The sequence below is a fragment of the Pinus tabuliformis genome, chromosome 6 (assembly GCF_031772625.1).
Source record: "Pinus tabuliformis cultivar Carrire ecotype Pingquan chromosome 6, CPIR1, whole genome shotgun sequence".
Lineage (NCBI taxonomy): Eukaryota > Viridiplantae > Streptophyta > Pinopsida > Pinales > Pinaceae > Pinus > Pinus tabuliformis.
Genome location: NC_142292.1, coordinates 1,242,817,062 through 1,242,843,807, shown reverse-complemented (window position 1 = coordinate 1,242,843,807; position 26,746 = coordinate 1,242,817,062).

Below are 26,746 nucleotides of genomic sequence, written 5' to 3'. Positions count from 1 at the left end.
GCTGGACCCTGGGAGGAGCTTGTACAGCGTCAAGGCACAGGTTTTAAAGTTCTTCTTCTTTTGAAATTAATACAATCAAACTCATTTTTCTCAACAAATTGTCTCATGTCATTTGTTTCATGAATTCCTTGACTTTCATGTTAAATATGTTTTATGATATTGGCTTTTCAGGAGCTATTTAATTTGTTTTCTTGTTTTTGTTCGCAACAAGGGAGCTCATTTGGATCGAAGGAGCGGAGGCTTCCACAAACTTGCGTTGGACCTAAGGTAGGCCTAAAAACACTTGTTTTCCTTTGTTTATAAAAGCATATTTAGAGAAAGATAGTGTGTGATTGGTTTGCTTGTCATTAGGTCTTCTTTAGATTATAGGAAGGTCTATCTTGTCCACAAGATCGACTTATTCCGTGTGACAAAATGGCGACTTCGCTGGGGAATTTATTTTTTTCCTTGTTTTTTCTTTGACCTGAGAAACTGTGTTTTTGTTTCTGTTTTTGGCTTGTTGTGTGTAAAATTGGGTAGAGTTTGTAGATCCAAGGTTATTTTTCGTTTTTCATAGCTTTGGGAGAGGATCGCACGTTAGCCTTTTGACACAGTGCGTACTTATCCGCACTTTTGCTTTTAGCACAGAGCGGTACCGCACCTGTGCTAACTGTGGGCCTGTGGACCCTATCAAAATTTTGAAAAACCTAAGATTTCCTCTGTTAGTCAGCTTAGTTTTTGTTTAGAAGTTATTGTCTACTGCCCAGACCTGCATATAACCTGTCAGAAGCTTTCCTTAGGTTGATTTCATTGGCGTTAGGGTTTTAGGTGAAATTCCTAGGAGTTTTTCTTGTTGGGTTTGTTTTTCGTTTTAGTCTTGTAGTAGCTCTGAGCTTGGAAGCTGTAGGGACCTTAGATCACCTTGGTGTCTACCAGCCTTCTTATGAGTTTGACCATTTATGAAATCTCCCCTTGTTGAGGAATCCACTTTGTGTTTTCTCTTTACAAAACTTCGAAAAGCTTGTGTTTAAAAGTTTGGATTTTCATTTTTAAAAAGAAAACAAAATTGGTTGTTTTTTACTGATTTGTGATTCTGCATAAATTGGTCCTTAGCTTACATCTAGCTAAGTAAAACATCCTTAAAAAATACATCTTGTAGGCTTTGAATTCAAATAGGTTTTTATAGTTTATAGATCTCAAAGTTAGTTGTTTGCATAGTTTTGAGTGTTTTATAAAAAATAAAAAAAATCTCTTTTGGAAAAAGTTTGTTTTTGTAGTGGTTGAGTGCTTTGAAAAGAAAAGGGAATTTTTTGTGAAATAACTAGTTGTCTTGTTTTGAGTGTATTGGAAAGGACAAAAGCTCTTCTTTTAATTTGTGTGTTAAGAAAGATTTGTGTTTACAAAGTATTTTTCATTCTCAAACTCTTTCCTAGCTAGAAGTTCATCGAAGAGAAAAGATTGTTTAAATCATCTTAGGTGCATTTTTAGTGATTTTTGAGTCGGGTCTTCATACCACGAGTTTCATCTCCGCACCTTTTGACTTAAGCAAAAACCAATAAAAATAACGCTTAAAGTAAAATTCATCTAGTAACATTTTTATTTCTAGGGCTCTGATACACCAACTTAGTTTAGGCTAGTGTCTTGGAGTAGGAGAGTAATTAACTCTCCAAGACAGTAAAAACAAACAAGTAGTTGTATCTTGTGGTAGGGAAGAAATCCAATTGTTGCATTTATGCTCTGGGAAAGCTCCTCTTAAAGGAGAAGCACGAGATCGTGTCCGAACCAGTGTGGGATTCAATCCTTCCTCATTGGGAACGACGCCAGATATTCACGTATTAAAATGGTAAACCTTGGATTAACCATTGTCGAGGAGCTTGGGGTCACTTGTTGGTAAACCTTGGATTATGTCAAGGAGCCTTCAAGGGGATTGAGCCTTGGATTATGTGCGTAACGGATCGTAGACTGTTCCCCCAGGTATATTTGTTTCAGTTGGTAAACTTAGTGGCCATATTCTTTAGGATTCTTCCTGAGGTGACAGTGGTGGGAAGATCCCACTGTACCTGGAGCAGACGTCGGCTAGACTCACTTGGATTTTCTGGGGGGTTCTCTTCACTCGAGATGGTTAAGTGGAGAAAATTGTGCCAGTCTATTCATTAAGCAGGTTGCCAGGGTAGCTGTTCCAACCGCCATTTCTGTATTGAACTCTGCGACGTTGGATTTCATCACCAACTAGTGTTTTTAGTACGGAAAGTTATTGTTTGTGTGTGTTTGATCTCCTAGATTCTTTAGGTGTGTGATTCAAATTTGTTTGGTTCTTTAGAGGCTTTAGGTGGTTTTCATTGAGATTTTACTTTGTTTGCGTGTGAAGTAGTTAAAAGTTTTTAACCGTGGCTGAATTACCGAGGAAGTCCCGTAGACTTCGGGGCCAACCTCCTGAGTTTTCACCGAGCCAGCTTGAAGGCTTGAAAGTCCTCGTAACTCCTAGAGACAGTAGAGTCGAGTCACCTGAAGAAGGAGAGTCTTCTTTGGTGGTACATCCTGATTTTCAAGCGTTAGTAGTAGATTATAATCCGCAGTCAGTGTCTGTTTCCAAAGTTACTGGTAGCTTTTCATCTACTAGTGATATATGTGAGGAACCTGAAATATCCGAACCTAAAAGTGAATTTGCTGCTACTCTGACATCGGGGTTTGCTTCTCCAGCTTCTAGTGGTCCTGGTTCACCTAGGGTAGAAAGAGTAATCACCCAACATCTTCCTTCTGGACTTATAGCTATTGAAGAACTTGCTACTCCGGAAGAAGAAGTAGGCATCCCTATCCCTGAAAATCAACCTGTTATTGAGCTAAGGGAGCGTGAATCAATTTTTTACAGTCCACCTAGGAGCAGTACTTGGTATCTTTCTTTGACTAATTTCTTAGAAAACCCAGGGTTAAGTTTTTCACCACCTCGTGTTCCTTATCACCTAACACCTAGAGGTTATTATCCTCCGTTAAATATGTCAAAGGAGTCGTCCATGTTTACTCAATCGCCCGAATCTTTTTTGTACGGCGGCCCTTCTGTTCCCTCTGGGTATCAGTCGCTTTCTGGTACTTTTTCGAGAGCATCTCCTCAACCCATTGAGAAAGGGTTATTAACTGGAAGCAATGGTACTAAGCCGTTGAGCATAAAAGATATTCTCATGATGTCAGCTTCTATTCCCAATCCTCAACATCAAGGTGGCCAGTTACCGCCTGGGGGGTAGCCTCAATTATCGCTTGGGGGGCAACCTCAAGATACCCAATTTGCATCTGGGGGGCAACCTCAAGGATAGTACATACCTACGGGACAGTACGTTCCTCAAGGTCAACCCCAGATTCAATATGTACCCCAAGGTCAACCCCAGTATCAATTTATACGTCAAGGTCAACCCCAGTATCAGTACGTGCCTCAAGGGTATCAACCCCAAAGTTAGTACTCGAACCAAGGTTTCCAACCACCCTCCAGTCAATCATATGTTCAAGGAACATGAAATGTAGCTTTGAATTATCAATCCTACTGTCAACCCGGTTATGGTCCTCAATATTCTCAACCTGTTATGGGTCCGTACCCTGGAATGAATATAGTGTGGGATCCATCGCAAACTCAACAGGTGTTGCAGCCAAATGTATAGTTGTCATCTCAAACTGGACAACCCTTAGTTTCTGGTACACCCCAGCAACCAGTCCAGTCTAATATTCAAACTTCTGTACCTTCGGTAGTTTCTCAGCCTGGGCCTAGTATGCCTCGTACTCCGCCTCAAATGACTGCTGCAACTGCCGTAACATCTGTTCAATCTACCCCACCTACTTCTGGAGTATTGACAGCTCCGGTTTCTACTGTTCCTGTATCTACTCCTTAGACATATTTACCACCGTCTGGATCCACGATTCAAACTTCAGTTCAGATGCCTGTAGGACAACCTGGTTCAAGTACGGTTGTCACAAGTAAACCACAATTTACTTATCAACCGTACCAGGGACAGTACCAATTCGGTCCTGCTGTGCAACAGCCAGTCTATCAGTATCAACCGTACCTTGGGTACACTTATCAACAACCTCAGCAACCCCAGTACGGTCTGATTAATCCTGGTTTTCCGGGAGGATACAATATCCCAAATGCAATTCCTATTCCTAGTTATCCTGGATATCCTCCTCCTGGGGCTGGTGTCATGACCCAGAGTTTTAGGGACCTTAATCATCAGTTACCGTTTATCGCAACTTTGGACTTGCCTAACTTGTCACGCCTAACGAACGATCCCATTAATTATCTTCCGTTTTGGCCGCTAATGCCGAATAAGTTGCCTAGTGATATTCCTAAGTTCGAAGGCAAATCAGGAGAGGATCCGTCGAACCATGTGATGACTTATCACCTCTGGTGTGCATCTAACTCCATTTCAAATGATTCAATCCGTCTAAGACTTTTCCAGCGCACTCTAATTGGTCTTGCGGCCAAGTGGTACATTGAGTTACCGCGAGGCACTTTTTATAATTTTACTCAGTTAGCTACCTCGTTTTTAACTCATTTTCAGTTGCCAGTCCGATATAACAATGGCACGTAATTGTTAACTTTGTTAAAGCAATCGACGTCCACTTACATTTCAGATCAAATTCATGAGTGGAGACGTCAACGGCGTTTAGTGAAGGTCTTTATTCCGGATCAGATCTTGGCTGAGTGGTTTGTAAAATCTTTGTTGCCAAAGATCATTGAAGATGTAAATAAAGCCGGAGTTGTTACTGAGGAGCAAGTAATTTCTCAAGCACAGTACATTGACTTGGTCTATACTCAGTCAGGTACGTTACACGAGAAAATCCCCGACCTTCCAAAGCAAAATCAAATCGCTGCAGTTCCTTCGGGATCTCATGCCGCCGATGGTATGATTGGTACGGTTAACACTAAAAGTAAGAAGAAGTCTTCCAAGAATTCTTCTCCTATCATAACCTTGCCTGATTCCCCGACAGGAGATTCTTCTGTGGATATTTCCGCCAATATTCACGTTGTAGAGTCATCTACAGCCAAATCAAAATCCGTTGGGAAGAAGAAAGGAAAGAAGAAGAATAAAACGGACAAAAATTCAAAGGAGAAACCTGAAAAATCGGAATCCAATGATGAAAAATGCAAACCTCGTTATCCTTGTCTCATTTGTGACGATGAACATTTTACAAGAGACTTCCCTCATCGTGCAGAGGTTGCGAAGATTGTCAAAGGTTCCCAAACGCCTAATGTTTTAAAGGATCCTTTTCCAGCTCAAGATAGTAAGATGATAGGTTCTTCCTTGAGTGCCAATGAAGAACCCATCCTGATGATGTCCCATGTTAGGATTGCGACTCGATCGCATGATTATGGTAGTAAAAGTCCTGTTGATGGTAAAGAAGCAGAATCTTCTCATTCTAATCCATCAACCTCAACTCCCGGTTCCAATCCACTACAGATCGAGAAACCTAATCCAGACTTGGTAATCAAACCGCCCGCCAAGGGTATACTTCGAAAGTCAGCTTTCAATCCACATGCGAGAGTGGCTCAAAACTATAACATTGTTGAGGATTTAGCTGTTTCACCCTCAGCAATGTCGGCTTTGGAAGTGCTGCAATCATGTCCAGCACAACGTAAATTACTTTTGTCGGCTATAGGAGCTGTTGACGTTCAGGACTCAAACCTAATAATTTTCGATCTAGAAAATAGTACACTGCGCTTACCTCATCAAATGGCTTTCCAAATTCCAGTGATAGTAAAAAACAGGCCTATTCATCGAACTGTGATTGATGAGGGAGCCTCAATGTGTATTATGTCGATACAGTGTTAGATATCGCTTGGTCATCCTTCGCTAAGTCAATCCCCGACGATTCTAAAGGCCTTTGATGGCCGTGGGTTTCATCCTTTTGGCATTCTACAGGATTTGCCTATAGGGGTTGAAGGAAAAACCATTAATTTAGATGTGGAGGTGGTTGATGCCCCTCTAGATTACAACCTTCTCTTGGGTCGAAGTTGGTCTTACGCTATGATAGTGGTCGTTTCATCGGTCTTTCAGGTTATAAAGTTTCCACATAATGGAAAGATCGTAACAATAGACCAACTGGCTTACTTTTCATTCGACCTAGCCTCTTCTGAAAGTATTCAGAATGTCGGTAAAATGACTATCCCGTATAAGGATGTTGGAGTAGGACTAGTTAAAGATGCTGGTTTACTGGGAACTTTTCATTTTCCTCCGATCAACGCATCGTCTTCATTTGCAACCATTCATATGATTACATCATACACCGTTGTTTATGATGATCCTTGGATCATTCCTTCTGAATCTGAGATAGACTCATTTGGTGATGTCATGCCTTTGAGTCCATATGAAATTGCGTATGAGGCCGTGCAATCGTTTACCGACCCATCTTCAACCGAAATTGACTTAATGAATGTGGTCCGTGAAGAATCACTTTTCAAATCAAGTTCAGATTTAATCACGTTTTCTGAACTTGTTCACTCTGATGAGCAAATTCGTGAAATCCTATGTGTAGATGATTTACCATGGGAAGATCTCCATCACAGATCTTCGTTTTTACCGGCGAATGATCGTTTTGAAAATGATTTTTCATCAATCTTTACGACTGAATATGTCAAGGAACCCTTAGAATCCAATGAAACATCCTGATTCAGAGTTAAATTTGGGAAACATCTCTCGAACTATTCCTATTGACATTTCGATTAAGCCTGGAATTGTTGAGACCATTCATATAGGTGCCTCGTGTACAGATGACGAAATTCAAATATATAAGGCCCTATTTCAAGAATTCCGCGACGTGTTTGCCTGGTCCTATGAGGAAATGCCAGGAATTGATCCCGCGATTGTTGTTCATGAGATCAAGACTTACCCGGACGCTAAACCCGTCCTGCAATGTTTGCGTCAAATTCACCCAAGAAAAGTTGTTGCAATTAAAGTAGAAGTTGAAAAATTACTTAAATCAGGTTTCATTTATCGATCCCGTTAACGGATTGGGTATCGAATATTGTTCCGGTTAACAAAAAGCAAGGAACAATAAGAATATGCATCGATTATAGGGACATTAATCGAGCCTGTCCAAAGGACAATTACCCAACTCCCTATATCGATCAAATCATTGATGATTGTGCTGGCAGCGAAATATTCTCCTTCATGGATGGTTTTTCTGGATACAATCAAATCAATATTCTACCTGCCGATCAACCAAAAACGACTTTCATTTGTCCATGGGGGACATTTGCTTATTGCAAGTTACCTTTTGGGCTCAAGAATGTCGGAGCAACTTTTCAAAGGGCCATGTCTTATGCGTTTCATGACATCAAGCACATTGTGCAACCCTATCTCGATGATTTGCCAACTCATTCATTACATCGAGCTGATCACCTCGTCCATTTACGAGCAATCTTTATGAGGTGTAGGCATTATCAGATTTGGTTGAACCCACACAAATGTGTCTTCTGTATAGAGATGGGTCGATTGCTGGGGTTTGTAGTTTCGAAAGTCGACATTCGTGTCGATCCCTCGAAGGTCGAAGCTATTTTCAAATTGCCTCCTCCTTTGAGTCTTCGCCAACTCCAAAGTTTGCAAGGGAAAGCAAACTTTTTACGACGATTCATTCCTAACTACGCCGAGGTTACAAAGGGTTTTACCTGGTTGTTGAAACAGAATACTCCGTTCTATTGGGATGAGATAGCTCAGAAATCTTTTGATGCACTCAAACACGCGTTGACCCATGCACCGTTATTGCATCCTCCCAACTACAACCAAGATTACTTCCTGTATCTCGCCGCCTCTCATTCCACCATTGGAATGGTCTTAGTTCAGGAAGATGAATTCGGAACTGAACATGTGATATATTACCTTAGTTGAACTTTAAATCCAACTGAGCTAAAATACTCACATGTGGAGAAATTGGCATTGGCAGCTGTTCAAGCTGTCCAACGTTTTTGTCACTACATTTTACTACGTAAAAATACAGTAATTTCGGATTGCAACCCTATGATCTACATTTTGACCAAGCAATTGCTAGGGGGCAAGTACTCTAAATGGATTGTTATCCTACAGGAGTTTGACTTGGAATTTGAAAAATCTAAGTCTAAGAAATCTTTAGTTTTTGCGGAGTTAATGTGTGATTTCCCGCGTACTGATACGGAAACTATGGCGGAGGAGCCCATTGCAGACGAATCCTTGTTTCTAATCAGCACTTTAGATCCGTGGTATGGGGATATCATCGTTTATCTCCAGACCCAATCCTTTCGGCCAGAAATTTCAAGGTTACAACGTTGGAAAATACGATTCCAGTCCCAACAATTCAGGATTATTGGAGATACTCTTTATCGCCGTGGGGCAGACTTTGTTTTTTGACGTTGCTTAACTCATGAGGAAGCTGAAAGGGTTCTAAATGACTGTCACTCTGGAGCGTGTGGCGGTCATATGTCTGGGTATGCCACAGCCCAAAAGATATTGTGCGCTGGCTACTTCTGGCCATCTTTGTTTAAAGATTGTATTACTGCGGTCTGAAAATGCCACAATTGCCAAATTTTTGATCGAAAGATGCGCGCTCCACCTACTCCTCTCCACCCTATAATTGCCGTTGGTTTTTCCAAATGGGGTATCGATTTTATTACATGTAACCCTCACTCGGCCGGGGGGCATGCGTATATCATCCTTGCGGTAGATTATTTTACCAAGTGGGCCGAGGCGATGCCTACATTTGAAGCAGACGGCAAGACAGTTGCAATTTTCGTGTTCAATCATATAATTGCTAGGTTTGGTGTCCCACAAGCGATAATCACTGATCATGGGCATCATTTTCGAAACGTTATGATGACCGAACTTACAGGCCAGCTTGGTTTGCGTCACGATAGTTCCCTTATTATCCACAAGCTAATGGTCTGGTTGAATCCATCAACAAAGTTTTAGTCATCATGATCCGACGAATCATTGGGATTCATCTGTCGAATTGGCATAACATGTTATTTTCAGCGCTTTGGGCATATCGAACTTCAGTAAAAACATCAACAGGGTTCACTCCTTTCCAACTAGTCTATGGTCTGGAAGCTGTGTTACCCATTGAATGCGAAATATCGTCACTGCAAATGGCCATCGAGTTGCTTCCAGACACTTCTGAAGAGGAAAAGCATTTGTTATACTTGGCTCAATTAGATGAGAATTGACGTGATGCTGCATTGGCGATCGAGACTCACGAAAAACGTATGAAAGCTCAGTATGATCGAAATGTGACCCCTCGAAATTTTTCGGAAGGAGATCTAGTCTTAGTTTACGATCAAGCTAATGATAAATTAGGCGCTGGAAAATTCGTTCCTATGTGGCATGGTCCCTATGTTGTCAAGCGAAAGCTAGCAAAAGGGGCCTATGAATTGGTAGACTTTGATGGGGACTCTTTGGGTAAACCCAGAAATGGTCTTTACCTGAAGAGGTATTATGCTTAAAGAATGGGTATGGAGATTTTTAGTTAGGATGGCTTTTCTTTCTAGCTGGTGTGTTTTAGTTTAAACAGTGTGCTTAGCTTAGAGAGTGTTTTTTCGTCATTATTCCTGCTTATCTTGGTTTTACTCTTGATATTGCAGATGCTGATGCCTCTCCAAACATACATTGGTTTCGCTGATGGTGCTTGTCGTAATACACGGAACATTTCTTCCGCAGCTTGGGCTATCTATTCGCCCTCTGACGAGTTAGTATATATGCATGGGGTAAGCCTCGGTCAAACAATGAACAACATTGCCGAATATAGTGCAGTGATTGAGTTATTATCTGAATCTATTTCATTTGGGATTCGGAGTTTGATAGTGAGGTTAGATTCTGAACTCGTTGTATTACAGCTTAATAGAGTGTATGCCATTAGAAATCCAGTGTTATTAAGATTATTTTTTAGAGTGCGTCTCTTGGAACGTGAATTTGATTATATTGAATATCAGCATATTCCAAGATCTTTAAATACATTAGCAGATGTAATTGCTTATCGAATGTTAACTAGACATTTGCAATAATCATACATGTAAATTTAAAACCATTCCATAACATGATTTACAAGATAAGCCGGTAATAGTGATATATATATATATATATATATATATATATATAGGAGTGTGTCAAAAAATACATCGTCCTCGATCATAGGTTGAAAAACACCTTATGATCGGCAAAAATGATAAGTACAAAAAACAAAAATGTCATATGTGCCCACAATAAGCGATCATCCTATCACTGGTGATGATCTCGATAAGAAACCACTGCACAGGCCACCTTGCAAAGGAACCTCCTAAAAGGTCCTGGGACCCCAATCACATAGCGCTGAAGTCGACGAGGAATGTCATCTATGGTGGTCTCCGGAATATCTCCTGTCAAGCGCTCTAGATAACCCTTAAACTCGGCCAAAATCTCTGCTGATTCGTCCTGTGGGGCTGGCGCGGCTGTAACTGGTTGTTTCCTCTCGTAAGGCCAGAGAGCGGCTGGTCGCTGTGGACTCACATCTGCATTTAAAACTTTTACTATCAGTTTTGCGGCGATAGAAAAAAAAATTAAAATAGGAAAAATGTTGAAAATGATTTTACTTGAGTCATCCCATTGCTCTCCTAGTGGAAGAACCATGTCTGGGTCACCACGAAAATCTAACCCAGCGTAAGGGAAGTCCTGAATAGAAAAAACCTGGTTTTCCAACCATTGGAAATACTCAGGTTTGAATCGAGCAACCTCTGTCCTCTCGTCCGGATGACGGGCCATAACTGCGACCCATCGCATCAGTTTGGGCTCTCGAGGAAGCCCAGCTCCAACAGTAAGGTGCTGCGGGATCAACATGGGAACCCTCTCCAGACCAAAACTCACAACCAAAGGTCTTTAGTTGTCCGTTCTTGGCTCTGGTCAGTTGGCCTTTCACATTGGCCAACACAGCATCGCACAAGTTGAAGATGGTGCCTCGAAAGCAATCAACTGCCATACGCATCTGGGATCCAGTGGCAATATGTAATGCGGCGCTACCGCAAAGTCTGGTGACAGTAAATGCGATCACCATGAGTTCAGGAAGGGATATGGTTTTTATGTCTATCCCTTTGTCTCTAGCCTGGCTGTTGTAGAACTCTAGCCGGAGGCTATTGACAGACTGGCCACCTGGCCTAGCCCCGAATAGAGTCAAGTCTTCGCCTCTCTTAGACAAACCAGTCAAGAAATATATGTCTGCCGGCTCGATTTCGAGTTGGTGGACACCAGTGAAGAAGCACTGGTCCTGTATGCTCCACCTGTCAACTAGCCACTGTAAGAAATCCACCTGGGCCCTCATGCTAGGAATGGCCCAGAATTTGTACAAGCCGCACGCCTTCAAAGCATCAAGCGAAGGTTGATGATTCCATGTGGCATCATCCACGTCCTCATTCTCTCATTCACGCCAATCTAGCATGATGTACTCTCTGCATCAAGTAAAAAGATAAATTAGAATGCTAGAAATTATTTTGTTTGGGCCAATTTTGAGAAATTTTGGGTTAAAAACCCTTGCGGCGGGGACCGCACCCTCCGGGTTAGACACAGTGCGTGGGTCCGCACCTTGTCTACATGGAAGGTGCGGACCCCTGACTTTTTCCCAATGGAGAAAAAGTCGGGGTCCGCGGGCCAGCAGTGGTACACTTGCGGGCCCCCGCGCGCGGGTTTTAAGCCTAAAAACCCTCCAAAAAATGAAATGAAAGCCTAAAACAAGAAATGAAACGGTTAAAAATGAAGAGTAGGATTATGTGGATTACCTGGAGAAGACAACGTTCGATTCCGACGGTTGGATTTTCTGCAATCTTCACAGGAAGTTTTCTGAACAAAAGCACTATTTTCTCACCCAAAACTCAAACGGTAAAAATGAATTGACGAAAGCCCTTTTTATAAGTTTTTTGAGTAAATAAATTGTAAATTTGTTTATGTTTCACTTTGGAAAGGTATTTTTGCAACATTTTTATCCATTTCAAACAGGTATGAGTAATGTTTGTGTTTTTGTTCAGGATAACGGATTATTAAGGCGAAATCTATCATTTTCGATGAAAAAACATTTAGAGTCACCTTTAAGCTCTTTTCTGACTCCTGAAACATGAAAAGATTGCCGAGTTTTTCTTTTAAACTTGTTAAAACGGAATTAAAAGACGGTCCACTTATAGCTCTTTTCTGACCTTAAAAACATGAAAATATTGCCGGATTTTTGTCATTTCAAATTCGATATTGGTTATAAAACGACGTGTCATTGATCACTTTTTTACTTTTTCGGATCAAGGGTACTAATTACGAAAAGTACTCCTTGGTCGTAAAGATCAAGCGGTTCTCTCAAGTATTATTTTATACTTTTTCGGGCTTGGGAGACACAAATTTACAAAAAAGGTCAACCCTGGAGTTTTCTTAAGTTTTTTCAGACTCTCTAAAATTAAAAAACGTCGAGTTTCTCCTATACTGGACTCGTTAAAATTTCACAGTAAAGGACCTGTTCAATTACAAACAGGAACGAACCACTCCTTCTTAGGGTTCGAATTTAAACTAAGTTGGACTCATCCGAAGGATGAGCTTATAATCAAGCAAATGTTATCCTCCTCAAGCTTGTCAAAAATAAAGAGGTACTTGCCAGAAATGGTGGGGGAAAAGAGAGAAAAATGAGCCTGTTTGTCATACTTTGTAACCACTCTTGAACACAACACTATTATTCACTTGGGTTGGGAAATCCTTTGCCTAACAGTTGATCAAACCACATTGAAAGTCTTCAGCCGGTTTCTGGGTATTAACTTTGGGTCAATTGTCACCAAGCCATCTGTTGTGTCGTTATGTGTTCAAGAGGTCACTACCAATAAGCCATTCATCTGCAAAATATCTGTCATCCATCTTGACCATCCCTGAGTCAGTCCTTGCAACTAAATTTCTTCAACTTGATCTATGATTTCGTGTTGTGGGCTTGCCTGCGATGGATCGCTTTCTATCGACTTCAGTTCATTATCTAGAAAGATGATCTAGAAATCGTCAGTACCTTGGGATTTGCATGCCTCAATGGCAAGTTTCTCGCCTTTGACGACAGGTTGCATCATTGACCTTCGATCAAAGGATTCCGTGACATGTTCGACATCAACACATTTATTCACATCTCATGGATTGTACTGGGTACTTTGAGAGCCATTGACATCATTGGTGGTTTCTCTCACACTTGTTAACAGTTTACATCATAGACTGGTAATCAAGTGGTTTCTACCATGTTCGACTTCAACACATTCATTCGCATGGATAGAATCGTACTGTTTCGGGAAGTAGAAATGAAGACCCTAGATCTAGTTTCCACAATCCAGGATGCGAGGAATTTTGTATTCATTATATAATGGACTATTCATAAACAGATGGATGCATCCATACTGTGTCCACATGAGTCTATACTTGTAATGTCTTACAAGATCATTCCTGTATCAGAGCAGTAGTTAGTTTTCTAAGTCATTTTTGATCTGAGTATGGGAATGCCTACCTCAGTGACGATATTATCTCATATATATATATTGCATTGAATGTTTATATAGGTTCCGACTGGGCTCTCCACAAGATGATCCTCGAAATGATAAAGTACTTCACTCTTCCTAAATGATAAATGAAATCCTCATCTACTACAGACTTCACACTTTAGGGGGTAATCTGTTACACAAAAATATTGTCACCATGATTATTTGCAGTCAGTATGGGTCTATCATCACTTGTATTTTCCTCCTAATCAAGTCTCAGGCCTCAGCTCTTCAAGTTAAGCTTTGAAAATGAGAGAAAGACATTGAAAATCAATGAAACTCTGGTTCCGCACTTTCTCTCACTGTTACCTGCGGTCCCGCACCTTCTGTTTACAAAAACTGGACCTGCCCGCTCTGTCCCTAAAGGTGTGGGTGCGAACCCCTGTGAAAGTTAAAAAGGTGCAAGTTTATTCTAAAAAACTCACTTTGGGTTAATTCTAGATGATTCTAGAAAGAATTTTGACGTGGATTTGCCGCTCTTAGGTGGTTCATGCATCTCAAAAGAGAAGGAGCTAATCCCTTGATGAGAGGAGCTATCCTTTTGAAGGAGGGCTTTATCCCTTTGAAGGAGGACCTAGTAAATTCCCTCCATTGCACTATAAATTGAGGCATTGGGCTGGTTGCTAGGGAAATTAGAAGCTGAACATTTTTTAGGGTAAATGCTGGTGAAATTAAGACTTCCTAGTTGAGCTTAAGAGGAGAGATCACATACCTTTTGGGCTTCATTGGGAAGAGAGTGAAGCTTGTCAAAGTAGAGGAGACTTCTTGCTGGACCCTGGGAGGAGCTTGTACAGCGTCAAGGCACAGGTTGTAAAGTTCTTCTTATTTTGAAATTAATACAATCAAACTCATTTTTCTCAACAAATTGTCTCATGTCATTTGTTTCATGAATTCCTTGACTTTCATGTTAAATATGTTTTATGATATTGGCTTTTCAGGTGCTATTTAATTTGTTTGCTTGTTTGTGTTTGCAGATTCACAACAAGGGAGCTCATTTGGATCGAAGGAGCGAAGGCTTCCACAAACTTGCGTTGGACCTAAGGTAGGCCTAAAAACACTTGTTTGCCTTTGTTTATAAAAGCATATTTAGAGAAAGATAGTGTGTGATTGGTTTGCTTGTCATTAGGTCTTCTTTAGATTCTAGGAAGGTCTATCTTGTCCGCAAGATCGACTTATTCCGCGTGACACTAATAATAAGAGTCAAGTAGCTATGGATGCCTTTAAAGCTGTTGGGTCCCTATAATACTAGTGATTACCCCATTACTATTGTAGTTATACCACTTATTTATATTGTTGTGCCCCTATTACCCCCATATTGTTATTTCTGTGCCCCATAGAATCCCTCTATTGTTATTTTGGTGGCTTTATATTATTATTGTTAGGTCGGCTGGATTATATTGTGACTCCTTAGACTCCTATATATAGAAATGAGGTTTTGTCATTTGAATCATCCAAGAATTGTTCATTTACGTAATGTAAAGGAGGTTTCCCCCTCGAAGAGGCTGAATTCTAAGGCGTTGATCTATCTTTTCTATCTTTTCTTGAGCTGGTTTCATAACATTTGGTATCAGAGCTTTGGATTCTAGGGTTTCGCTGCTCCAAACAGGTCATCGTGGCATTTTCGCTATAACTTTTTTTCTGTGACGTTTTAGAAGTCACAAAAAAAACCCATTTGAGAAGAAATCGTGTTGAACCTTGGGTCCAAATTTAGAGCTTTTCGCGCGATATTTGCGGAGATATGATCTGAGGAAGTTGGTCTTTTTGCAGACTCCTAAATTACATTCAAAACAGGTGACCTGGGGAAAATCGTCATAACTTTCTCTCTGGGGATCGGATTGAAATTTCGTAAGAAGGTACAGAAAGAGGACGGATTGTAGTTTCTTGTATCCATTTTTCAGATCCAAAGATTGAAACAGTGACTCGTGGCACGTCGTACAAGTTCGCTCTACTGAACTAGTCTATAATCAAGTCACTGTGGGAGATTTCGCATAACTCTTCCTTGGAGAATCCAATTTGGGTCAGACTTGTGGCATTGGAAAGAGGACACAGAGGGCTACTGCAGGTCACAAATTCAGAACTAGATGATCGAAAAGTACAGAGATACATCAAAGGCAATATCGAGCTCCTACAAAGTGAAAAAAGGTGTGTAGATTTTCTTAAATTTTTTCTTAAGCTTGGTTTGAAAATTTATTTTGAAGGAATTCAAAGGGCATAATAGAGAATTATTATCAATAACTGGTGCCCTGAGGAAAGAAAATGCAAACACCTAGTAAGGAACCTGAAATCTCTAGCATGACTCATGAAGAAGAAGAAGAAATGCTATATGATATATCAAAATTACAAGAACAAGTGCAACAAGTGTCACTTGCACAAAAAGCAACAGAATCTAAAATGGATGGTTTAAGGAAAGATGTAGAAGCTAATATGGATGGTTTAAAGAAAAGTGTAGAAGCTAAGATGGATGGCATGGAAGCTAAGGTGAATGGAATGGACGCTAAAATTGATGGCATGGATAATAAGATGGATGAATTGAAGATAAATATGAATAAGTTGCTACAAGAAATGGTCACTAAGGGTGAAAGGGTACTAAAGGAAACTCATGATGAGAACAAAAGAAATGTTAATCATGATTCCATAGACTCTAATATTGGATCAAAGACTCACCATGTTCCAAAAATCGATATGCAGAAGTTCGATGGCAAGGATCCCGCCACATGGATATTATAGATGGAGCAATTCTTCGATCTCAATAATGTGAAAAACACACAAAAGGTACGTATGGCAACTGTATATTTGGAACCAAATCAATTTGTATGGTATCAATGGCTTTGTTCTCGTAAAAAATTTATCACTTGGGCAATTTTTACGGAAGAATTGATAGCACATTATGAGGATACGAAAAGCAACAATTTTTTTAGCCAATTGATAAGTCTCAAACAAAAGGGTTCAATAATGGAGCACATTGAGGAGTTCCAAAAATTGAACATAAGGGTAAAAGATATTCCAGAGGAGCATATGATTGATGTGTTCATAGGGTCTTTAAAGGATAATATCCAACATGATGTTCGCCTTTGGGAACCTGATTCATTAGAGAAGGCATTCAGGTTAGCAAGAAAAATGGAAAGCAAAATTATGGCAACTAGGAAGCATACCACTCACAACTATAAAGATGGAAGTATTGTTGCCCCTAGTCTTCCACAACCTACAAGGTTGACACCACAACAATTGGAAGAAAAAAGAGCAAAAGGGCTTTGTTACAGTTGTGATAGCAAATACACAAAAGGTCATAAGTGTGCTGAGAAGAAATTATTCTACATAGATTGTGAAGAGGATGAAGAAAAGGAGCAAAAAAAGTCAAAAGAAGAGGATATACTCCAGGAACAAAGCCTAGATGAAGAACAAATAAATCCGACCATATCTTGTAATACATTGGCAGGAATTACCACTCCTCAAACCATCAAGATAGAAGGACAAATCAAGAAGAAAAAGGTAATGATTGATTCAGGAAGCACCCACAATTTTATTCATTGTAGGGTAGCAAAAGAATTGAATTGCTTCCTATATCCAGCACCAGAGTGTCAAGTGATGATTGCAAATGGAGGAACAATAAATTTCTCTGGAAAGTGCCATAATATCAAGCTATCCATGGGAGAATATGTATTGACTAGCCCAATGCTTTCCATTCCAATGGGAGGTGCTGATGTTGTACTAGGAGTCCAATGGCTACAATCCTTGGGTACAATAGCTTTTAATTTTCAAGAACTTTTCATCAAATTTTCTACGGAAGGAAAGGAAGTTGAATTAAGGGGTATTGCAGGGAAACCAGGAAAGATATTCAGCTCTAATGGCATGACTAAGCTTCTAAAAAAGGAGCAAAGAGGTGTAATTGCACAATTATGTTCGCTAGATGTTTCCACATTGGAATCATCTATTTCTCCAGATCTCCAAAAAGTCCTGGACAATCATTCCAAGGTATTTGAGACTCCCAAAGGTCTCCCACCTATGCGTGATCATGATCATGCTATTCATCTGATTCCAGGAAGTGTTCCTCCAAACATCAGGCCGTACAGATATCCCTATGTCCAAAAAAGTGAAATTGAATGTATGGTTGCAGAAATGCTAGAGGCTGGTATAATTCAACCGAGTCAAAGTTCTTTCTCAGCTCCAGTAGTATTGGTGCACAAGAAGGATGGATCATGGCGCATGTGTCCGGATTATAGGGAGCTCAACAAGCTCACTATTAAAAATAAGTTCCCCATTCCTGTCATTGATGAATTATTGGATGAATTGCATGGATCAATTTACTTCACCAAGTTGGATCTTTGTTCGGGATATCATCAAATCAGAATGAAGATTGAAGACATTCCGAAAACAGCATTTAGAACTCATGAGGGTCATTATGAATTTTTGGTCATGCCTTTTGGCCTTACCAATGCACCTTCAACATTTCAAGGTTTGATGAATTCAATTTTCAAACCATTCCTTAGAAAATTTGTGTTAGTATTTTTTGATGATATACTAATCTACAGCAAGTCTTGGAAGGATCATGTTGAACATGTTGACAGGGTGCTACAACTATTGGAGGAGAAACAATTATATGAAAAAAGATCCAAATGTTTCTTTGGAGTCTAGGAGGTGGAATATTTGGGTCATATTGTATCTCATGAAGGAGTTAAGGTAGACCCTAGCAAAATTAAAGCCATTAAGGAATGGAAAATCCCCACATCCATAAAGCATCTGCGAGGATTTCTTGGGTTGACAGGGTATTATCGCAAGTTTGTTAAGAATTATGGGAGAATAGCAGTACCTCTTACAACATTATTGAAGAAAGATTCATTTTCATGGACTCCGGAAGCAACAAAGGCCTTTGAACATCTTAAAGAGGCAATGTGCCAAGCACTGGTCTTAGCTACACCGGACTTCACAAAAACCTTTATTGTGGAATGTGATGCTTCAGGAAATGGAATTGGTGCTGTTCTAATGCAAGATGAAAGACCCATTGCTTTTGAAAGTCGTCCAATCAAGGGAAAGTTTTTAAGCAAAGCTATTTATGAGAAGGAAATGTTGGCAATACTCCATGCACTTAAGAAATGGCGACCCTACCTAATGGGAAGGCACTTCAAGGTAAAAACGGATCATGATAGCCTTAAATACTTTTTAGAACAAAGATTATCCTCTGAAGAGCAACAAAAGTGGGTCACAAAGATGTTGGGTTATGACTTTGAAATCATCTACAAAAAATGGAAGCAAAATGTGGTGGCAGATGCACTCTCAAGAAAGGATGAGGATGTGGAAGCATTATTATGTGCCATTTCTATTATCCAACCAGATTGGATAAACGAAGCAAGGGAGGAATGGAAGAATGACGAAGAAGTGTGGGCACTTATTCAAAAGCTACAACAAGATTCCAGTACTTCTGATACATTTAGCTGGCAAAATGATTCGTTATGGTACAAAGATCGCTTATACCTCTGTAAGAATTCCCAGCTAAAACAAAAGATTCTCATGGAATTGCACACTTCTCCCTTAGGAGGGCACTCAGGATTTTTAAAAACTTACCACAGGGTTAAGAAGGAATTTTTTTGGGATGGCCTTAAATCAGATATTCAAAAGTTTGTGGCAGAATGTTTGGTTTTCCAACAAAATAAAGTTGAAACAATTAAGACACCGGGTCTATTACAACCTTTATCCATTCCAAGCCAACGTTGGGAGGAGGTTTCAATGGATTTTATCATAGGTTTGCCCAAGTCTGAGGGAAAGAGTGTCATTCTGGTGGTAGTTGACAGACTTACCAAGTATGCACACTTTTGTGCATTATCACATCCATTTAAAGCCAGTACAGTTTCTATTGCATTTATGGAAACAGTTCAAAAACTACATGGGAACCCAAAGATTATTGTAAGTGACAGAGATCCCATTTTCACTGGAAATTTTTGGACAGAATTATTTTCTTGTCTTGGTACTCAGTTAGCTCATAGATCATCTTATCATCCTCAATCTGATGGGCAAACTAAGATAGTAAACAAATGTTTGGAAGGATATCTTCGTTGCTTTGTATCTGATAAACAGACACAATGGGTCAAATGGTTGCCTCTGGCTGAATGGTGGTATAACACTTCCTTCCATACAGCAACAAAAATGACCCCATTTATGGCACTTTATGGGTATCAACCACCATCCATCACATCATATTTAAGAGAAAATTCTAAGGTTCAGGCAGTGGAACATCACATCGAACATCAACAACAAGTCCTCCAACTCGTAAAGGATAACCTCGTGTTGGCACAAAATAGAATGAAACAACAGGCAGATCAACATCGTAGTGAAAGAAGTTTTGATGTAGGTGATTGGGTATTCCTACGGCTACAACCATATAAGAAAATGTCCCTAAAGCAAGCTAAGAAGGATAATAAATTATCACCAAAGTATCATGGTCCGTACAAGGTGTTGCAAAAGATTGATACGATGGCATACAAATTGGAGCTTCCTGCAGCTTCTCGATTGCACCCAGTTTTCCATGTTTCGTGTTTAAAGAAGGTTATAGGTGACAAGCTCCCAATTCAAACAATATTGCCAGAACTTGACGAGGAAGGAAAAATTATATTGGAACCGGAAGCAGTCACAGAAACAAGAACTCGACAGCTACGAAATCGATCAATTTCAGAGTATCTTATCAAGTGGAAGAACTTATCCACTGAATATTCCACATGGGAGGATGAGAATTTTATGCAGAAATATCCAGAACTACTCAAGCGTTGAGGACAACACTTTTTTGAAGGAGAGGGGCATGTTGGGTCCCTATAATACTAGTGATTACCCCATTACTATTGTAGTTATACCCCTTATTTATATTGTTGTGCCCCTATTACCCTCATATTGTTATTTCTGTGCCCCATAGAATCCCTCTATTGTTATTTTGGTGGCTTTATATTATTATTGTTAGGTCGGCTGGATTATATTGTGACTCCTTAGACTCCTATATATAGAAAGGAGGTTTTGTCATTTGAATCATCCAAGAATTGTTCATTTATGTAATGTAAAGGAGGTTGCCCCCTCGAAGAGGCTGAATTCTAAGGCATTGATCTATCTTTTCTATCTTTTCTTGAGCTGGTTTCATAACAAAAGCATACAAATTGATTAGGAAAGTGTTAATTGAGGTCCCTGCACCTACAAATGAATTAGAAAGAAGTTCAAGATGTACAGGCAATAAGTCCTCAAAACCATTGAAATATTAAAAAATATGAGGAGGCTACTGGTGGTGTTGTTAATAGCTCCCAATTGCCAAATTCCAAACAATGTTCAAGATTGGAAGCTTCTGAATTTAAATCGTTGGGTGAAAAATTTCTCAAATTCAAAGATGGAAATGAAGAATATGTTGTTGTGTAGAAATGTTTTCTATTTTCTTTCAGTAAAATTATAGTTGGAACTACTATTACAGGTATTTATCGAAATACCCATACAAATGCAATGGGTCAGGCTCGACTACATGCTTTTCACAGGTAGGTTGAGTTCACTAGAATATCCCATGGTAATGCAAATGTTAGGAGTGACTAGCGCGACACATCGAGCATCGATACGATTCGACACTGGATGGAGAGTTAATGGATGACGTAGAGACTTTGACCTTTCTCGCCTGTATGAGCACAGGAAAATATTCAAACGACACGTGAATGCGACGATGAATCTTCCACATATCATATTTTCACTCGACGGAGGATGACGAAGATGGGATGTTGGGATTTGCAAATGATGAGCCTCATAAATGGGTAATTATATGGGCTCATTTTACCTCCTAACCTAGTCAAACCAACCATTCTCTTAGCTTATTACATGATTTTCTGATTATATTTATGCTTATAGAGTGAGTTGAGTTAGTTATTTTGCCATGTGGTCTAATGTGTATTTAATGCAGATTATTGATGATTTTCGAAGTCAAGGTCAAGGATCCAGTGGACAAATGGTAGCAATAACTCGACATGGACAGAGGAGAGGACTTATAGGACGGGATCCCCCTCATTTATTACTCCTAACTTCGAATTCCCCTTCATTCAGCTCAGAGTACAAGCAGTCGAATCATGCACTGGAAGGCACCTGAGCAAGTGGAGGATGACTGATGATTATCTTGAGCTTTGGAGCCAAGCCTCCCTGATTTTCAGGAAGCTATTGGTAGCTTCATTTGTATAAGTAGAGAGGCCTAGGGACTCATGAGCGTCAAATTTTTTTTGTATTTTTGTTTATGTAAACTTTGCTCAACTTCGAGCTTATTATTTTGTGACAGTTTCATGTAATCTTGCTATTGTTTTTGGAAATAAAGATGGAATCCTTTTTGAGCTAGCAACTGAGTTAGCTCAGAGGGCTGAAGCTCTTCGGTTAGGGCCAAATCCAAGCAACCAAGCTCCTCTTTACTTGTATTTGTATGTTTTATTTCAGTTTGTAGATTAGGTTGTTGTTAGATGTATTTCTTTTATGGTTAAGAATAGGTTGCTTTTGATGATTCAGTAGTTTGCTTCCTTTTGTGCTTTCTATAGCAGGTTAGCAGTGATAAAGAGAAGATTCAAAAGGCTAGAAACAGTGCCTTGGCCTCTCTTCCTCCCTTTGGGACCATGATTTAAGACAAAGACCCTCTTGCTGCCCCAAAAACACATATTTTCCTCATTCATAGGACTTCTAGTGTTTGCAGCTTTTCAGTAGGTTAATAGTCCAAATTTGCCTTGCTTCAAATCTTCTTCATCATGTTCACTTTTTTATTTGCAATAGTTTTCTTTCGTGCTTTCCTTTCCTACAATATTTCTCAGCATTTCCTTTCATAGATCATAGTTTAGACCAGTTTGATGCAAAACTATGTTTTTCTAGATGCACTCATTTCCTTGATTGTTTTATCTTATTGGTTGAATGTCAGTTTCTTTGCAATAGATCTCTTCTAGCAGTAGGCCAGCCTATCATCCATCACATCCTCCATCTAATCCATGCCCTACAAGTCGCCTAAACCTCACCTTAATTCTTCCTTAGTTTCCTGCATTTTTCCTAGAACTTCTTCCTCTCTCCTTGAGCAAATCCAACCATATTTCTCTCTCCTAGTCGTTCATGGTAGACCATAGGCGCCCTAACACCTCATTCCAACCTTCATCTATATTTTTTGCCCACTCTCACACCCTCAAAACAGTGAAAATTGCTCTCGGCCTCCTCCTGTAGGCCTCCTGTAGAACGTTGTTTTTCCTCCTGCAGATTTCATATGTCCTCCTATAGATTTTCTTGTAGGCTTTCTTTTGAGGGCCGAGTATGGGAAAAGCCTCTATAAGGCCACCTGAGACCTCCTAGGACCCATCCACACCATCCTACATATTCTCAAGTACCAAAACTACCCTCCAATGCCACCTATTCACTGCTACACTTGCACACAATAAATTACATGCATGTCAATCTCACATAAAAATACATAAAAATCCAAAAATATGTTCTTTGCTTATTACTTCTAGAAATAACATAATTAGATGTTGTTTACTTCTTTGAGTAGGTAATGGAATTTCATTCATGGTTTTCATAGTGCTTTATGCAAAAGTAGGATTAGTTGGTTAATTATGGTTTACTAGGTTTGCTTTACTTTTTTATGTTTCTCCTTTCTGCAGTTAGAGTAGCATCTGTAGAGTAATATTTCTCTCCTTTCATCACATATAGAGCTTCTTCTGGAATCCATAGAAGTTGGCTTGAGCTCCTAGTGATCTTGTGCCGGCTGACCAAGTGACAACCTGCTGTAAAAACTAGTAATTGTGCATACAACACCGATGCTTACAAGTTTGTTACGAACTACCGGGTTGATAAGAGTAAAGTAGGCAGCCCAGGAGTTGCAACATTATTGTTGCAATACTAGTGCTCACCACTTTTTGGCGCCATTTCTAGAGAAGCGTCAGAGTATTCTGTGATTACTGTTTTCTTCTATTTCCTATTGCAACATTCTGCTAATAGTTCATTTCAGCAAAAGTAGACTAGTCATTTCTTTTCCTTTCAAGTTATGCATTTCCTTGCTTTCCTTTTCAATTCTGCAAATTTCCATTTCAGCAAGTTCATTTCAGTTAGTTGCAATTTGTTTTGTTCAATCAATTTCAGTTTTGCAGGTACTATCAGTGTGGGGAAAAAAGAAACAAAAACCAACCAAAAAGATTTCCTTTCATGCCTCATAGGAATAGAGATAACTCAAGAAAATTTTTGCCCAACACCCCCACTGCTTCACACAGCCAGCCTTCTCTCTTCTTTGGCAGCTGCAATCAAGAAGAACCCTTAGGTGAGTAGCAAGACATATTTGAAGAACCTATAGGTGAAGAAGAAGAAGAAAACATTCCTTTGGAGCCAATGGCCGAAAACAGAAATGCTAGGGGGAATGGAGAGAGAATAGAGGGTACCTTTCCCATTCGGGAGACCCATGGGGACACCAAAATGAAGAATATAAGCCCTTCCGCCATACCTCATTTCCATGGTTTGACTACAGAAGATCCTGACACCTTGTTCGAGTTTGCTGTCATCTGTTGAACTTATGACTATGCAGAAGATGAGCAAAATTTGAAATTGTTCCCTTATACTCTCAAGGATGCAACACTACACTGGTTCATGGGACTACTTGGCAATAGCATCACAACTTGGGCTCAAATGCAGCAAGCCTTTAACAACAAGTATCGAGACTATTGTAGGTCAAAAGATACTAAAGAAGAAATCTTCCGAATGACCATAGGAAGTGATGAGTCCCTGGAAGACTATGAAGAGAGGTTCTAGCTCAGTTACAAAAGGGTCGGGTGTACACTTGACCCTGAGTCTCTGAAGTTGGTCCTGCTCAGGGGAATCTGGGAAGATCTTCTAGACACCCTCCATCTGTTGGCTGGGGGAGACATCTACCAACTACCCTATGAGGACATAAGGATTGTTTTTAGAAATCATTCTAGGGAAGCCAGAAAGAAAGGTAGGGGGAGTCACCCCATAGCCAGTACCTCTTCCTCTAACTCATCCATTAAAGGAGAAATTGGAAACATGTTGGAAGACTTCAAGAGTGAGATGCTGCAGACTCTTGCCATGAAAATGGACACCTTACATATCAAAAGAAAACAAGAGGAAGTAGAGAGGGCTTTGGCCATTTTTTTCCCTAGATGCACTAGGAGGCATCATAAGAATGAATGCCCATTGAACTCTATGGAGGTTTGTTCAGTCTATGAAGAAAATCATTCTACAAATAAGTTCCCTTCCTTGCCCGGACTTAAAGCTGTATATCAAGGGGCTGAGGGAGTCATTGAACAACTCTACTACATAAACCAAAGAAGGCCACCTGGACCTAAACCATACCAGCAGGGGATGCAAGGGACATCTCAGGCATGCTACAACCCCAACCAAGTTCCCTCCATACCTCCTTGGGGTCCCCCTGCTCATCCTTGCTGGTCTACACCACCTCCTCGGTCCTTCACATCTCAATATCATGCCTAACCAGCCGCCCATTATTTTCAATCCTATGCCCAGCCGCAGCCTCAGTGGAATGCATCTCATCAGGGGTGGAGGCCCCAATACAACTCTCTTCCCGCTCTTATGCCTCCACCACCTGCCCAACCACAATGGTTACCTTCTGCTCCACCAAGGCAACCCCAAATGCCTGCCCAGCCACATCTGAACCCGAACAATAGACAGGCTCAACAAGTGTATAGTGGGGACCCATAATGCCCAACTTATGCTGTGGAGATTCAAGAAATCACTTGCAATCTGGGAAAGTTCTCCCAGATAGCCAGCCTCCACCCAGGGAGGTTGAGGAAGATAAGGAGGAAAGCGAACCTAAAGCAAATCCACCCTTTCCTGAGAGACTATCCGTAACAGTCCAACCTACCTCAGAAGAGACTAAACTCTTGGGAGAATTGAAACATTTATGTGTAAAGATACCACTTCTCCAAGCCATAAAAGATGTACCTATCTACAATAGGTTTATCAAAGAGAAGTTCTTTAGGCATCCAGGAAGGTGCAAGAGAGATGCCCCAACCATCAATGTCATATGACAATTGTCTGACCTGATGTTGGGGTAGGCAATCTGTCTAAAATATTTGGACCCTGGAAGCCCAGTATTTGATGTCCACATCAATGGCACAATGATCCTGCATACCTTGATCGATCTGGGAGCTGCCATTAATGTGATGACAAAGGACACAATGCTCAAACTCAACCTCCAAGGTTCCTTGAGGAAGACCACGACAGTGCTATAGCTAGCAGACCACTCCACAGTGACCCCTGAGGGGATTGTGGAAGATGTGATGGTCTCCATTGATTCTTGGGAGTATCCTGCTGATTTCTTAGTTCTCTAGCTAAAGGCAAAGCTCACTGGGTATCCTCTCATTCTGGGAAGACCCTGGTTGGCTACAGTCGATGCCTACATCAGCTGTCGAGCTGGAAACATGACCATAAAGAATGGGCACATGTCCAAGTAGTTAATCCTATACCCTCCTGCCCAACCCTTGCAAGAACATGATCTACCTCTTTGGTTGGAGGAGGAAGATGAAGATGAAGTTTATTCCGCACCACTTTGTACGTTAGAAACCGCCATGGGGGGAAACCGCAAGATGAGGATGATATGATCGAAAATTTGATTCAGAACCCACCTCCTAGTATATCACCATTAGAAGACATAATAAGAGAAACCCAAAAAAACACCTCAACTGATCTCTATGGGGCTGATCCTACTCCTCCTCGTGTCAAAAATATAGAGTTCAGCCCAGAAAGACATTGAAAATCAATCCATCCCTATCTACTTCCTAGGAGAAGGAGGTATGCAGCCTGCTGAGAAAACATCTAGATGCCTTCACATGGAGTTATAAGGAAATGAAGGGAGTGCACCCTTCAATATGTACTCATCATATATACATCAAGGAAGATTGCAAACCAGTCAGGCAGCCTCAAAGGAGGATGAATCTAGCACTTAAAGATATTGTTAACGAAGAACTATAGAAATTTTTTGATGCAGGATTCATCTATCCCATCTCTGACAGTGAATGGGTCCCTCTTTTGGTTCTAGTGCCAAAGAAAAATGGTAAGTGGAGAATCTGTGTCGACTATCGGGAATTGAACAAACCCACTGAAAATGACCATTTTCCTTTACCTTTCATAGATCAAGTGTTAGATAGTCTGGAAGGGAAAAAGTTCTTCTCTTTCCTAGATGGGTTTAGTTGGTACAACGAGATTCAAATCAGCCCGGAAGACCAAGATAAGACCACTTTCACTTGTCCTTGGGATACC